This window comes from Accipiter gentilis, chromosome 6 (genome assembly GCF_929443795.1).
Source record: "Accipiter gentilis chromosome 6, bAccGen1.1, whole genome shotgun sequence".
NCBI classification, from domain to species: Eukaryota; Metazoa; Chordata; class Aves; order Accipitriformes; family Accipitridae; genus Astur; species Astur gentilis.
The window spans coordinates 24,269,300-24,283,165 of record NC_064885.1 but is presented as its reverse complement, the minus strand read 5'-3'; positions in this window follow the sequence as shown (position 1 = coordinate 24,283,165).

Below are 13,866 nucleotides of genomic sequence, written 5' to 3'. Positions count from 1 at the left end.
TGTTGTTGCCACCACCAAAAAGGACTGTGGTGGGTTGACCCTGGCTGGATGACAGGTGCCCACCAAAGCCATTCTATCACTCCCCCTCCTCAGCTGGACGGGGGCGGGGGGGAATATAACAAAAGGCTTGTGGGTCAAGATAAGGACAGTTTAATAAAGTGATAGCAAAGGTCACGCGCAAAAGCAAAGAAAAAAATTTATGTTATTGTCTACTTCCCATCAGCAGGCGATGTCTGGCCACTTCTTGGGAAGCAGGGCTTCAGTACATGTAGTGGTTGTTCCGGAAGACCAAAAATGCCCCCCTTCTGTCTCCCTTTACTTAGCTTTTATATCTGAGCTGACGTCACATGGTATGGAATATCTGTTTGGTTAGTTTCGGTCAGCTGTCCTGGCTATGTCCCCTCCCAAGATCTTGCCCTGCCCCAGCCTGCTATTGGGGGGGGAGGGCAAAAATGTTGGAGAGAGAGCCTTGATGCTGTGCCAGCTCTGCTCAGCAGTAGCCAAAACACTGGTGTGCTATCAACACCTTTCTAGCTACTGATGCAGAGCACAGCGCTATGAGGGCTGCTATGGGGAGTATTAACTCCATCTCAGCCAGACCCAATACAATGTTTTAGTCACTTACTCTGGTAGCTATCATGCCCCTCCTGGACAGGCATGGCCCTTAGCTCTGTCTTTGTATGAGACTAAGAAAAAACCTAATGAAGGCAACCTAGCTAACAGATAATATTTAAGTATCTACAAGCAGTGGGGTTTATCCCTTAACCTACATATTTGTTCTCCAAATGTCATAGTATCCCTGCATGAGGCAAAACCACTTTCAAGCACTGCCCCTCTGTCTGATCCCACAGCCAGCAATGCCTAGTCTTCAGAAGGTGTCTGCCAGGAAGGGCAGGGAAGAATGAGTTGCCATCACTGAATAATCCCTTCTCAATAGATCACCTTAAGGATCACAAGTAGATCCATGCAAGAAAAACAGAACAAACAAAACAACCCCACACAAACAAATGCCAAAACTAACAAATGCCAAAACTATCTTCACGTGCAGAAAACTTATTTCACTAAATCCAAAAGTCTCAATCCTTAGCAAAATAACATTTCACTAAGGTGAAGTGACATTTGTTTGCCCACAGGGGAGGTTGAGAAAAGGGAGGATTTCACATCCTCCGACTTATATGTCAGGCTGAATTTGGTCTTGCCCACATCATCAATTCAGACAGTGAACACCGAGAGCTCCAAGGGAAAGGGAGCCACACAGTTCACGAGAAGAAAAAGGATCTTTTAAACATGAATATCACCGAATATCTCATCCTATCAGGCATGTACATATGCTAAAGTTATTTACCATCCACAGCCTGATGTAGCTTCCTCTGAACTGCTGCTGCTTAAAGAGCACCATCTCCTCCCCTAGTTCATACACTCTCATTGTCTTCTCTGGTGGGTTTCTAAAACCTAGAACCCCAAATAAACTGCTTCATATAAGGGTTCACAAAACCCAGAGCTAAAGCTACAAGCAACTCAACACTAACCAACATCCCACCACCAAACATAATCCATCTCCTCTATCAGAAGGGCTGTAAAAGACAACAGCCAGGGAATACAGAGTGCAACAAACCAACAAGACTTACTTCTTGTTGCACTCATGTACCAGGCCTGGTGAACAGAAGGCTCAAGTTTGGCTCTATGAGCATTATGACAACCTGAAGAGCTGCCATCTTACAGCTCTACAGGGACTAGTTGGCAGCATACGGGTGATCAGGCCATTGTTTCAGCAACATGCATTCCCATGACATGCACAACGCACTTCTCTGTCCCTCCCTTGGGAAATCAGCGGTCAGACCAGGAACTGAATGAGCATGGGAAAACCAAAAATACATTTCTATCCCAACCTGGAGATAAAAAAAAGCATCATCCAGCTTCTTTTATTAGCACTAAGACTCAGACCTGCAAACATGTTATGTGCTTAATTGCTGTTGAATTCTTTGTAAGTTAGGCATTTAAATAGCTACAATCAAGTCTTAAGTGATCTATAGTTTTTTGTTAGACATTTAATCAAGTTCCTGAGTCATAATACAATAGAATAAAGAAAGAAAAACATATTTACAGAGACAGTTCAGTTTTAAAAGGCAGCAGGAACTAGCAATCCTAAAAGCAGTATCCATGCCAATGAAATAAGGCAGCAGTGTCTCTGCACCTATTAACACACTCTTCCATACTGAAAGATAAAGCTACTAGGCTTTTTAAAGTATTTTTGCTCAGACTTTCTGCTCAGCTAAGAAAAAGTCAAACAGGTATAAATTACAAGAATCTTTAAATTATAGCCATAAAATACATCAGAAGTGCAGCTTTGTCTCAGGACACACAAATCGCATCACACAGGTTAGCAGGATATAAAGTCTGTATATACATAGTCCACTATGTGACTGCACAATTAGGCCATGTGGGTCACTAAGAATAAAATGACCTGAAGGAATTTGCATAGTCAGAGAAGAAATGATAACAGTGTAAGGAACTTTAACAGACTGGAATTCAAATTTAGAGTGCTTTGGGATTGAACCAGAATTTTAAGATTAGAACTACATTTTTAAGACTCGATAGCACTGCAGAAAATGCATGTTAGTGTTCCCTATCACTGGAGAAAGCAGAGCACTGGGAAACTAAAAAGAGTTGCTCTCTCAACATTATCCTTATATTTCACAGATCTGGTCTTTCAATACCACTTATTTATAGAGAATACTAGAGACATCTTAAGAGGGCACGGGGCATCCACAGTCATATACCTGACAAGTCAGAAAGGTCGTCTTCACTGTGAGTGCAGTCAGCCTGATTGCTCTCCACAAGCACTGAAAGTCTGAAGAGCCTGCTTTGCTACTCATGCGCAGTGACCCCATGCCACAAGAACAGGGAAACTTGGTCTTTGTCAGATGCATGTTAACAATCAGAGCCACTCTTGTCAGGCCCAGCAAATTGAATTCTTCGGGACTGCTGCACAGGAGTAGAGCGATTTCACAAGCACTGGCTTTGGGGCAATTTTAGAAGTACTAAACAAGTACACCAGGGACCTATAGCATAAGCCTTAAGTTTCTGTTAGTGAAGATCACTTTGAGTAGCCTTTCCCCAGTTCTGCCTTGTGCTTACACAGTGCACAGTCAGTGCATCCTGCTTGCTTGGTACCATTTATACCCACACAACAATAAACCGTTGGAGTTATCCAGAGGTTGGAGAGGTCACAGCCACCTAAATTCAGCCCCTTTGCTCACCTGAGAGCCTTCCCAGAGGACCACACAGAACCTCTCTCAGCATGCCATGGTTTGCAGCGGTGCCAGGACTCACCAAGCACTTGGCAAACAGACCCAGACTACATGAAAGTTGTGACAGAGGGCAGATTTTAGCAGTGCTTATTGCTAAGGTAGTCTGAGCAAACCAAGATCTTCTAGAAATAACCTGACCTGCAATTCTGGAGCCTTTGTGGAGGCAGAGCTCCTTAAATTCTGTCCTTAAGCAGACCTGAAGGTTTTGACTGTAGCAATATAAACCCCTTTTATAGCAAAAAGATAGATATCTAGGTCCTTTGTTTACATACACATGCGATACACAAACCCAAACAATTCTCCTTCATTTTTAAACAATTATTTCAGTCACACAGAGGGCAATAAGCTTCAGCTATTCCTTATGACTTGCATCTCCAGGAACTGACCTATTTCTGAATGTGGCACATCACAAGGAACCACATACCTTTTTGGAAAACAGTGACTAAAAAGGAACTTAACAGTTTCGGCAATCTTCATAATATAGACAAGCTAATAATCAGTTCTTAACTCAAACAGTACTTTTCCCACCTCTAAAGCTCTTCATCTAAAAAACCTTTATCCACAGGCCTATCAGCGGGCTAAACTCTAGCAGTGTCACAGAGTACCTGTGTCCTAGTTTTGCCTGGGATACAGTTAGTTTTCTTTCTAGTAGCTGGTATAGTGTTATGTTTCGGATTTAGTATGAGAAGAATGTTGATAACACACTGATGTTTTCAGTCGTTGCTAAATAACGTTTAGTCCAAAGTCAAGGATTTTTCAGCTTCTCATGCCCAGCCAGCGAGAGAGCTGGAGGGGCACAAGAAGTTGGGAGGGGACACAGCCAGGGCACCTGACCCAAACTGGCCAACGGTGTATTCCATACCATGGGACGTCCCATCTAGTACAGGAACTGGGGGGAGTGGGGCTGGGGGGGGATCGCTGCTTGGGAACTAACTGGGCATTGGTCAATGAGTGGTGAGCAATTGCATTGTGCATCACTTGTTTTATATATTCCAATCCTTTTATTATTATTATTGTCATTTTGTTATTGTTGTTATTATCATTATTATTTTCTTCCTTTCTGTTCTATTAAACTCTTATCTCAACCCACAAATTTTGCTTTTTTACTTTCCCAAGTCTCTCCCCATCCCACTGGGTGTGGGGGGGGGAGTGAGCAGCTGCATTGCACTTAGTTGCTGGCCAGGGTTAAACCACAACAACCTGCTTTTACTACAAGTGTGACTTAACTTTTTTCTCCCCATGACCTGTTTTTTGTTACATCTGCACTTCTGTATACCTGCAAAAGGTCAAACTGAAAGTCATGGCTTGCTCACATAAGCATTCATTTGTAAAGCCAGTAACAGCTTGCCAGTCTCTGGCTCATGCACAGCAATGCTTGCACGAGCTACTTTGTTCTAATGGAGATACAATTTTACTGCCTCACATGTGCTGAGCCTTCAGCCTTTTTGAGAGTGACTCAAAAGGTCATCACTCTGTGTTTCCATGCATATCAGCTCAAGAATTCCAGCCACCAAGTTCTGCTCAGCTTAGCGGTACCACATGAAGAGTAAGTGTTTCCCTGCACTTCTGCAGAATAGAAGGATGCAAACTGCACTAGAGGAGAATAATCCCTTTAAAGTCCAAGTATAATACAATAATGTGATTATCCAAGAAATTTTAGCAGCTTACAACATCAGCAACGCTATATCTTGGTCAATTATTGTAGATATTTTAATAAGCTTTTTCTGTGTAAGTAGTTTCCCCCCGCCCCCCCAGATATGTCCATAAAACTTAGGAAGATAAAAACAGCTATTACTTGATAGACCAGAAGAGCCACCTAGCACAGTATCTCCAAGAATATCCTATAATGGATCCATATGGAAGGGAATAAAAGCAAGGGAAGCACAGAATAATACTTGCCCAGAATAGTCCCTCAGCATCCTTATAATTTGTTGCTCAGCTCCTTTCTCAGCCAGAGAGCACAGTGGTCAGCTTAACTTCAAACCTTAATAAAAATCAGATTACAAGAATAAAAACAGGGAATGTGACCCTACCAAAGTGGGATTTCAGCTGTAATTATGGTTCCCTAAAACTATGCAGTGCCTGAAAACATGAGGAAAACTATGAATACAAGTCAGGAGGAGCACCAGGACCTGCATAGCACCCAGCCTCTGTGAGAAGCATCTCCTACTTCAGATGGGCAAAATGCCAGCCAGGTCTGTGCTGCCATTACACAGCGAAAGGGACAGGGAACAGGGAGGTTACAATAGCAGCAGCCAATTTTACTAAATCACGTCTAGCATACCTTGATGCCAGCTTATACCTGTGCGAAGCAGCAGCTCTCCTATCCACAGGGACTCAGCAGAAACGTGGTTGGCACTGTGCTTGCCCACACCGGCAAGGTTAGTACAGCATATTCCTTTTACCTCCACACACCGCTCCAGTACTATGGCAACATGAGCAACAAATAAAAAGCAAGACAATACGAACTTTGAGCAGAATTTGCCACTTTCATAACTTCTGACGAAAAATACCTTTGGGAAATTTTTTGTGAATTTCCACATTTCCTTGAGCCTCTTTTGCCAGTAATGCAATAGAACCTGGGACTTGGTCTCTGCCTATGTGTTGCTTTTCACAGGCAGATCCCCAGGTAATAATTATGCTTTGACGTTTTTTCCAGGGAGCTTTTCCTATATCTTTTATAAAAACAGTACTCAAAGGCCAATCCACTGATGATGACTGTTCTTTGCAATTTCTCCCTCCAGTTCCAGGTGGTGGCTGCTGCCCCGAGACAGCAAGCAACACAAAAGCCTGGGAAGCAAAGCAACAGAAAGGGCCCATTAATATGCCCCATAGCTTCCAAGGAACAGATACTTGAAAATAAAGCTAAGCATTCTTTCTTCCTTCAGTTTGCCGTATCTTGGTGTCTCTCCTCATTGTGCTCCAGAAGACTTTTGCTTCCAACACCTCCCAAAGGCAGCATGTACTAGAGACTCAAGAAATTTGCACTCTGCCACAGAACTCCCATTCTCAGACATTGGTGTTCCATATGAAGCATCAGAATAAAGCACCACCTTGGTTCTCAGATCACCCTTCAGCTTTTTGATGCAACCTTCCCTGCAATCATAGGTTTTGTTCTTGCACCACATGACCATACATACATATAGACGAGTACACACACACGCATACACAAACACACATAAGTCAAATCTACTGAAGAATCTGAAATCTGACTATAACACCTTTCACTGACTTTTCTGCTTAGAACATTTAATGTCTTTTTAAAGACTATTGAAATATTTATCCACAAAGCCTCTGTCCAGGTTTAGTGATGAAAGCAGGAACTGTCAGTGAAAGGGAATTCTTGTCAGTGAGTTCATATGTCTTCCTGGCTTTCCAGGAGAAAAACCACAAACAAACAAGAAAAAAAAAAAAAAAAAATCACTAAAAAACCCCATTAAGGTTTATCTTCGATTTCTGGAAGGTGGCCTTAACCTAGCACAGTTATGGCAGCAGGATTATTGTGCCGGTGTTGTGTTATCTACAAATCTGCCTCCTGCTCCCTCTTTTCCTGCACTTCACTACTCAACCAAAGCAAACCTCAGAGCTTTGAGTGCACCACCACCATTGGACACAAACCTCAGAGCTTTGAGCGCACCACCATCAGATATTCTGGCCAAATCAAGGATTGAAGCAGTGAACCACAAAGCTCAAAAGCATGAGTTCTTCCAGTCTCTCAAGCAAATGCATCCCATATGCACACATCCTCTGTGAACTGGGCACAGCTGGGGATACACACCACATAACACTCCCACACACTGGTCCATAGGTCACTCAGCAAATATGCAAGACAAACGACTGAACACAACATTTGATTGTGGTGAGTCATATCACAGTTTTCAAACCATGGGTTTGCAGCACAAAGAACACATTGCCATGCAAAACACTAGAAACTTCCCAGCCACCCCAGGCAAACCAGCAGCAGAATTCAAGTTCCATGATCTCCTAGGCTTGACCCACCCTAAACAAGCTACCAGGTTGACCCTTTCCACCCCCTCTAAGCAGCCCACAAGACAGAAAGCACATTTTCCTGATGCGTCACGGGCATCTACAAACATCCCTAAAGCCAAGCAGGACAGGAAAGCTCTTACCCACAGAGATAGGTTGTTACCTGCTAAGATACCACAATATAATCTCACCATGCTTACAAATTCCTCCATCAGAAGAGCCTGACTGCTTTCTTACTGCAACAGGGTATTCCAGCCCACATAAGATAAAAAATAATTGCAAGCATAGGATACAAGAACAAACCAAAACCACACCTTCTAGCCACAGTAACACCTTCTTCCCCTCCATCCTCTGAGAGCAAACATGAGGGCTGTGGGAGTAGATCTTACAGCCCTGAGGGCACTAACAAGCCTTAATTGCCCTGACCAACCTCACCTGGGGCCTCACCCACACCTGGCATCCATGGCCTAGTAACTCCCTTGCAGCCTAGGTTGGGGCTATCAGTCCCTGAGCACACCACAGGGACAAGCCCCCACAGTTGGCCCAGGCTGTCCAGGTCCCTGAGCCCAGCACCCACAGACTGGCCCAGAGCTGTGCAAGGACTGGTGGTCCCAGCCAGGGTTGCACGGGGGGGGGGGGTCCTGGGCAGGGGTGGAGGGTAAAGCCGCTGTGGAGACTTCTTGGGGGGATGAAGGGTGATTAAGTGCCCTGGGGCCCTGGAAGGAAAAAAGCAGCTGTGGCCTCTGGAAGACAAAAAGGAAAGAATCTCATCCATTGATATTGTCTCTGAGCCATGTGTCTTAGTTAAACTCTTCTGTTGAGACTGATCTTGTTAAAACTCCCCTTTGACTAGCTTGTCATTCTAGGCTTCTCTTGAATTAAAAAAAAAAATAAAATCCTGTGCAATCTTTGTGATGCACCTGTGAATGACTTGTCTAACAGGGTTTGTACTTTTAATCAGACAGGAATATTAGCTACACAGTGCTAGCAGGTAAATGTGCTTAGTGAACTTTGACACTTCTGCGGTGCCATAGGTTTGGGGACTGTCAGTGGTCTGGCAGCTCATAAACCAAATCACACGTGCGTTTGCTCACTGAATTTATGAGAATATCTCCAGAGCAAGCTGCTGCTTTTCTCTTGCCTATATTTGTTTACAGAGAAGTCCTGGAACTGCTGATTATGCTGGCTCCTGCATTCTCTCTGTCAACCAGCAACTAAAGCAAGCCGCGCATTCATTTACGGCTACAAAACCAGAATATTACACATTCCCCTTCAAACATCAGCACATCCTAACATACACAGGAATTAGAGTTCAATGGCTGGGCATTAACCTGCAACAAATCAGAGGTAGCAAATAATAGAGATCAATTACTATGCAAAATTCAGGCAGACATCTGTGTGCATGTGGGGAATGATTAGGCACCTGCTATTTCCACTAAGGCTAAAACTGTGTAATAGTTTCCTTGAAGACATTCGTATGCAAAATACCCAAACTGATGAGGTCTGGACCATCTTAGTATCTCAATGAACTGTCTATGTCAGATACAGAGCTGTTACTGTATGCAGATGGTTCTGCTTCTGACACATACAGATGACCTCTGCTTCTTGTTAACATCAAGGACAGAGAAGGGGCTGTTTGTTTAAATGGGAGTCTACTTCTGTTGGCTCTGGTTCAACTTCCTGGTTTCTCTAGTGGTCAGACTTGACTTTGATGAAAGACTGAGATGCTTCAAAGTCTCAATCCAAGATGTCCAAACCAAGATGACCCCTTTTTGTCTGGATCACTACAGCTTCAAACTAGAAGGGTCAGCACTTGTATGGGAGACCTCAAAATGAAGCAGCATATTGTCAAATGAGAGCAGATTTCCTAACTGTTCTCACACTTCTGCTTTTATGTCATGGCCCACTGCCAGTTCACAGCCATGGGGTCCACCTCCTCACAGGTCACAGGTGCCCAATCTTCTTTCCTGAAGACCCAGCTCAGACCAGTGTCTTCCTTTCTATCACGTGGTGAGATTGAGTGTCTTTGTCCTTCATACAGGGATGTGGAGTATGTAACCCACCATACAGTGTCCTGTTTGCTTTGCTACCATGCTCTGGGCCATTCTGCCTGTCCTTAACAGTACGATAGTGTGCAGGCAGCCTCTGCAGGGATGCAACAGTCCTCTTAAAATCTGAAACTTTGTGAAGTTTCCATTCAGCCTCTACCACACCTGTAATAGGGCAACGTTTCAGATGTTTGCTGCATGGATCAGACTGGACAGGGAAGAAAAGTACTAACACTTCGAGATGTTACTGCAGTACTATTAGCTGGCCCCATTAGCTAACTAGAAACACCTGTAGAGGTGCATCTGAAATTCAAGCCTTCTTAAAGGTTATGTCCAGTATTTTCATTCTTCCTGACTTTGAATTTTATTTTTCCCACTAAAAACAGATGTATAAGGAAATGAGCAATATTACAGAGACTATTGTGAGCAATCTCTCTTTCCCGAACTGGTCCAAAAGCCTGTGCTTAACAGTTGGTGTTTCATAGGATTTTTCCCCTGATGCTCTGTCCACTCTACCTTCCCCAGTACTAGCAACTACTAAGAAAAAGACAGGACATATTCTCATCAAAACTCTTAGGTCTGTTTCCAGTCAAGGGTGCAGTAAAATAACATGTCATTTATAAAATCAGATGGAAAAACCCAAAGAACAATTTAAAGACAGGCTGGTTTCTTCTCAGAAAAATAAATGTGAGCCTAGCCCCACCTTTTCTTCTATACACAGGACAGACTGAGAAGAAAAGAGGTCAAATGGTTCTTTCTGTCTCATGAGCTGAATATTTCCCTTATACTTGCACCAGAAAAGTTTGTAGTAGCTAGCAGCACCTTTAACAAGTACATTGAGGCAGTGAGTGAGATCCAATTATTGTCTTCAGATTGCTTTTAAATATTAACACAGTTGCCAAATGACTAATATCTGCCTATAGGCCGTTGCCTGCGTGACCCATGTCACCCAAACCGCATACCAGATTACTTTGTCTCATCTCTCTTTACCACATCTCCTCTCCTACACTGCAAGCTCTGTGAGTTGAGCTACTTTTTTTATCCCTTCCTTTAGCAGCTAGCAAATGAGGGCCAACCTTAACAGATTCATGAGAGTAACTGCTTTTAGTGAAAAATATGATTTACAAATTTAAATAAGTTGCTGTTCCCTCACCAAAGTAAGCAAAATCAACATGGCTTTGACTTGAAACACAGTTGTTTCAACAAAACATTTGTGTCTTATAAACAGCAAAAGAAAAGGGAGGATAGGGCATTTAATTTCCTCATTAAATCCAAGAAGCAGTGTATGCAGGCTGATTTCTACCCAGGCTCTGAGAGAATCCTCATCTCATATGAGAGCACTATGGCTGCCAGGCTACAAGACAGCCAAATTCTAAACTGTTGTGATGTTCTTGTACAATTTTATACAAGTTATAGTCACCGGAGCAGGAACTGAAATCCAATATACTCTTGCCTCTGTGTATTTGCTAAGGACTGGGCTAGGGAGTATTTGTCATTTCTTTTTCTCTGGCTCAGGAAATACATACTTTATACTGTGGGGACACAGGTCCAATGGGAGCAACTGCGGGTGTACTGCCCTTTCTTCCTGAAAACTCAAAAGTGCTGGTAATTCAGTGGGACTGGATTATCCAGCTCCACCCAAGTGCACACTGGAATTGGCTGAGGGATTCCCAGTTTCTGGGCAAATGCATTATTTTCTGAGTTAAGTAAAAGGGAAAAATGACTGTGAAGAAAAATCCACTCCCAGAAAAAAATAAAATCCCAGGAGTAACTAGTTAGAGAAATTGACTTGAATTAACAAATAGTTATGGGATGAGCTAAATATAATTTTCCCAACAAACTTAATATTCACGAGAATTTTTCCTTCTGATTTTGCAGGCCAGTTGGCTCATTTGGGGTACCTCACTGTAGGCATTAAACAACAGTAAACTTAAGAAGGTAAGGTTTTCTTTTTATACAGCTTGGATAGAAAGGAAGTCACTATGGACTTCCTTAGTCCACACTTATAGTCTGGTTTTCCAGACTTTCTCACAAAATTATCACTGCGAGGAACGCAGCAGACAAAATGACCACAGTCATCCTCAAGAATGACATTCTCCCAAATTAAAGGTCTGACAGAATTGCCCTTTTCATAAGCCACTGGAAATATTACAACTCCTGAGAAAAGAGGCTGACATGGTATCATCCTCAGACACAAAGCAAAATGAAAGAGCACCTAATTAGAGGTTTCACAAATATTGACTAGGCAAAGTTGAAGCAGACCTCAGTCTGTGGGAAGAAATTGCTTTTCGATTACCCTGTGATTGAGACCACAGCTGTGATCGCCACCACAACCACAGGCTGGCCACATCCCTCCTCCGCCTCTGTGGGCACAGCCACCAGGCAGTACAACCCCAGTAACAGTGGGAGGCATTCACCAAACTTCTCCGCACTAGTTTTTATGCTTCAAAAAGGAGCTTCGCAAAGGACGAGTACGTCAGAGCTATTTGTGTTAAAGATACAGCAAAGATAAAATATCCATTGGATAAACTCGGTGCATCTTTCACCAGGCTTTTCAGAGCTGAAAGGCAAATGCTATCAGTTAATAGGGCTTGACAAGCCTAGCAACCAGGGACGTTACTCGGTCTGGGGATATGTAATTAAGCAATAAAGTGTACCATGCTGTGGCTGCTGGGGAGTAATAATGTGCCTCAGGGGGTATGAACAAGCATAAAGCTGTGAGCAATGGCACCTGGGAGGTGCAATTATGAAGGAAATCACAGGGTTTGTTATTCTTCTTGTGAGCCTGGCGGCTGGTGGGCCCGCGCAGCGCCCTCTACCCCAGCCTGGCCCGGCCAGACCTTCCCTCAGCCCCATGGGGACGCCTCCGCCACTGCCCCTCACCATGGACTTGGGCCCACCACTGTTCCCAGGCTCCCCCAGTGCAAATGGCCTCGGGTGGAGACATTGGGCTGCTGTTGGAATGAAAAACCACTGCCTTGGGCTCCCCCCGCCAAACCTCTCAGAGACCACCCAAGGAGGGCTGCGAGCTCTCTGCGGCACTCGCAGCCCCTCATCGAGCTGCACACCACTTGCTACCCTTGTTTGGAGGCAGTATTTCTCATTTTATGGCTTTTATCACCTGACAGTTTCTTCTGAGAGTCTATCAACATAATTAAGAGAGATTTTTTCAATAACTTCCAGTCACTCCACATATGTAAACAAAACAGCCGGCAGGCCGCATGGAAATACTGTGGCAACCACGTAGCCATGACACGTGTCTGCCCTGTCTCTGTAATGGTTTTCTTCAATCCTGACAGATTCATCCCCCATGGTGGGTGGAAGGGGGTGTTGGGGCACCTCAGGGCCCCCAGTCCACCCTGCATGGGGCAGGGGTCTGGTGTCAGGGCAGCCCGATCCCTGTCCTGCTGAGCCAGGGCACGGTGGGGAGAAAAGTGCATAAAAAAGCATCCATGAAAGGCAGGTTAAAGGCAGGCTGCAGCTTAACCCACCCTCAAGGACATTTGTGACTGAAGGCAAGGAAACTGGTGTGAATTGGACAAAACACCCCACCAGGTTCAGCGTGAGGAGACCCCACCAGCATGCCTGAAATGCTGGGGGGGGTCCAGGGCCACTTGAGCCTTTTTGGGGCCATTCATAGGGGAACCCTCTCCAGTGAGACGAGCCAGTAACAAACCTGCTACTTTATTGGGTTGACAAGAATTATAAAAAGAAATATATTACAAAGAAATAGGTTTTCTTTTCCTACTGTATTTTTACTTTTACTATTATACACAGAAAGAGACCATGGTGCTGGGGTGGGCAGGGGAGCCCATGGAAACTGGAGTACTGGGGCGAAGATGCTGGATCGAAGGTAACGGAGCGAGTGGTTACGTGCGTGAGGATGAGCTGTCCTAACAAATCTTCAGAGCTTCTATTTTAAACCCTTAACCAAAGAAACCCATTCCTAAACAAGCAAGCTGTGGCATTACAACTCTAGCATTCATTTTCCAGCTCTGTCTGTGCTTTAACATGCAGGTCCTGCGATTGCATGGGGAAACAGTGAACTTCAGCCAATTTTCAATAATTAGGGGACCAATGACAGTAACTGTGCATGTTAGCTGCATAGCTAATCTCACAACACTTGGGGTACATATGTCATTATTTCCACAGACAAAAAAATATCACAATAATGAATCTTGTGAAAAAGATCAGGAGAGCAGGGGGAGTAAAAGGCTGAGGAGGGTAGCTGATGTTAGAGCAGGGTGCTGTTTTCACTGTGTCACAGCTCAGCTGGCTGTTTGCAACCCAGTCTTTCCCTAGGGCTTTGTAGCACAGTCACTTTTATGGATCCGTGCTCAAATGGAACAGTTTGGCCTTCAGATGCAACAATAGCTTACGTGCAGGACTCCCTAAAAGCGCTGGTCCCTGGGGAGGAACATGAGGATGTCTACAGGAATGAGCTGGCTGTGGCCCGAAACAGCGGAGCAGATTTGTGTAATCCTATCCCTTACAGACCAAAGAGAGGAGTTAATCATTTT